This window comes from Odocoileus virginianus, chromosome 16, assembly GCF_023699985.2.
Source record: "Odocoileus virginianus isolate 20LAN1187 ecotype Illinois chromosome 16, Ovbor_1.2, whole genome shotgun sequence".
Classification (NCBI taxonomy): domain Eukaryota; kingdom Metazoa; phylum Chordata; class Mammalia; order Artiodactyla; family Cervidae; genus Odocoileus; species Odocoileus virginianus.
The window spans coordinates 45933334-45936883 of record NC_069689.1 but is presented as its reverse complement, the minus strand read 5'-3'; the positions used below and the strand labels follow the sequence as shown (position 1 = coordinate 45936883).

The window sequence follows — 3550 nt, the reverse complement described above, 5'->3', positions numbered from 1 at the left end:
GGGCAGGCCCTTTTGAGTCTGCTTTTCCTGACCCCTCTGTTCAGAATTCCCAGCATTTCTGGAAAACTTTTCACCTCTGCTCCAGAGACACTTTGTCTAACCATTGACACTTCCTACTTCTGCTTCAGCATCCCAAGGGAATGCCTGATGGAGCTTCTGTGAAGTGATGCACTGCACACACTCCTCAATTCCCTGGCTTCAACCCTGGGTGCCACCTGGTCGCCCCTTCCGAAAACGCGTCCTTACTCACGGAATATCTTCTGGAGGGCTCAGTGATTTTCTGTCTTCTCTCACGTCTTTTTCCAGCCCTGTCTTCCTTGAATCAGGCATGAGGTGATGAGATGCCAGTGCAAGACTCTTGGAGGAGTGGACACAGAGAGATACTTACTTCTGTGATCCTTGCCCACTGTCCGGCAGACAGCAGCTGGTGGTTCTGCACCCCTCACCATCTGGACATGCCTGGAACTCTCAGATGTGCATAGCCTCAGCTCTCATAGCTGAGCCATCTGCTTTCTGCCCCAGAGTTTACAGAACGAAATCATGGCTTTACTCGTCTCTGGGGTGATGTTGTGTTCTTTACAAGGCTTTCATGAGAATTAATGAGAGCTTATTGTAAGGAGTCAATAGATGCCTCTTATCTCTCCTTCCCCACTTCCCCACCCCAGCACCACCTATTCGCTGAAACTTTGTCCACTATGTCACTGTGCTAATCCACAATGATCTTCCCATATGGACTTCTGTCAGCGTCTGGCCTTTTATTATTTTCCTTAGGGAAACTTCTTTTTACAGACAATAATTTAAGTCATAGTATCACAGATTCTGACTTAGCTATACTGATCATCTCAGAAATGTCTATGGAAACTGAATTAGGTACACTCCAGAGGGCTGGCCCTACAAGTATTTCACAGCTTCAATTAATTATAACCAGCAAAGTGAATGGGATTTATAAACTGTCTCATAACATACCAATGGCAATGTGATTGGAGGGGAACCTAGACTTGCCATTATAAAACTAACATGTCAGAAAATGCACAATTAAACAGTGCCTTTGCTCTTATAAAGAAACACACAGAAGCATGACTTGGTGACATTTTCACACTTGGTAAAATTAACTTTCAGTCAAAAGAACAGTAGCGTTGGTAGCTTTATTTTCTTAAAAAATTGTAATTTCAAGTTGGATATGCAATTTTGTTGGCAATTAAGTGTGAGGCTACTTAAAGTAAAGTCATGCAGACAATAGGACATTATATAGGAAAGAAAATGAAAAGAGGAATAATTGTGTCAGAAACCAGGTAAACTGGTGTGTTAGGGTTCTCTACATTGATTCCAGAGAACCCATAGGAGAGATAGATAGGAAAGTAGATGATAGACAGAGATACAAATGTAAAGAGTGTTATCACATAGAAACAGCTCATGCAATTATGGAGACTGACAAGTCCCAAGACCTACGGAATGATTCAACAGGATGGAGACTCACGAGAGTAGATGGAGCATTTCTGATGGCAAGCAAAGGTCAAGGTCCCAGCTTGAATGCAGTCAGGCAGAAGAAATAGTCTCCTACTCAGGACAGTCAGCCCTTTCATTCTATTCAGACCTTCAACTGATTGATCAAGGCCTACCCCCATCAGGGAGGGAAGGGTGCTCTATATAATGTACTGATTTTAAATATTCATTTCATGAAAAACACTCTCACAGAAATACCTGTTTAATGTTTAACCAAATACCTGAGCACCCCTGGCTCAGTCAAGTTGACACAAAATTAACCATCATACCTGGCCAATATATGTTAACAGTTTCTGTACTGGGACTTCTGTATCCACATCAGTGTGTGTGTCTGTATATGTGTGTATAGTGTTTAAGAAATGTATTCTTCTGACTTGTTTTTGAAGCTATCCTCTTGGATTCTTAAAATTGTACTATAGATTATTTTTGTAGTTGAGGTCAAATTTAGATAACATAAAATTAACTATTTTAAAGTATACAATTCAGTGGCATTTAGGACACTCCCAATGTCCTACAACAATGACCTCTATGTAGTTTCAAAACATATTTGTCACCCCAAAGGGAAACCCTATGTGCATTAAGTAGTCATACCCATGTTCACTTTGGCAGCACATATACTAAAATTGGAACGATACAGAGAAGATTGTGCACATGCACAAAGATGACGTGCAAACTCCTGAAACATTCCATATTTTTATTGCCATCCTAAATGCAGTAAGTCAGAAAGAGAAAGATGAATACCATATGATACCACTTATATGTGGAATCTATTAGTAAAATGTGACACAGAGGAGCCTGTCTATGAAACAGATACAGACTCGCAGACACAGAGATCAGACTTGTAGCTGCCAAGGGGGCAGGGGATGGCGGAGGGATGAAGAGAGAGGTTGGGGTTAGCAGACGTAAACTATTACATACAGATTGTATAAGCAACAAGGCCTACTGTATAGCACAGGGAACTCTTCAATATCCCAAGATAAACCATAATGGAAAAGAATATAAAAATTTATGTATGTGTAAAGCACAGTAAATCTCTGACATCCATAGACTTTAAAAAAGTAGGCATTCCCCATCCTCCGTTTACCTAGCTCCTGGTGGTCATTAATACACTTTCTGTGGCTGTAGATTTGTCTGTTCTGGATACTTCATATAAATGGAGTCATATAATATGTGGCCCTTTATGTCTAACATCTTTCTCTTATCATAATGTTTCCAGGCTCATTCTTTGTAGCATGCGTGTATCAGTACATCATTCCATTTTATGACTCAATATCCCATTCTATGTATACACCACATTTTATTTATCTGTTCATCCTCTGATGGGCATTTGGCTGATGGGCCTTCTGACTATTGTGAATAATGCTTCTATAAGTAACAGTAGCATTACTGTGCACAGTATCTTTTCAAGGGTGTACAAATAACAATTTAGAAATCCTACTTTCAGTTCTTGGAATTTCCAAAGACTGAATTGCTGGGTCATGTGGTAATTCTACATTTAAATTTGAAAAATTGTTTTCCCCATCATAAGAAATCAGGATGGTATTTAACACACACACAGGTTGCAATCTGCCATTTTAAATGCTTGTGATGATGACAAGTCCATCTGATATTGTAAGTACTGCAGAGGCCTCTTTTAAAGGTAAAATGTGATAAAGCTACTCTATTCCACTGATCCTTTTCTTTTCTCTCCCCATCATTTGTGATACCAAACTCAAACTTTCAGTGGTAGAGGCCATGTACTGACTTTTCCTGTTGCCTCAAGTTCAGCCAACAATGGACTCTCATGCCTTTTGTTGCTTCGTAACATTCCGGGCTAGGAGACATATATAGGCCTCAGGATCATTATGAATGGTCACCTTCCAGTTCTGCAGAAACTCAGCAACTCGCCCAGAGAAAGAAATAACTGAGGTTTCTGGGGTCAATCTTGTATAGGAGACTTACATAGCCCTCAGGGCCATTATGAATGGTCACCTTCTAGCTCTGCAGAATCTCAGCAGCTCACCCAGAGAAAGAAATGACAGAGGTGTCTGGGGTCAAGGGTTCTAGC

The 3550-nt window shown here is 40.6% G+C and overlaps 1 pseudogene; it reads left to right on the top strand.

Annotated features, from left to right (window-relative positions):
* The first annotated feature begins 2098 nt into the window (after positions 1 to 2098).
* Positions 2099 to 2199, top strand: LOC139038786 (U6 spliceosomal RNA; annotated as a pseudogene).
* The last annotated feature ends 1351 nt before the right edge of the window (positions 2200 to 3550 follow it).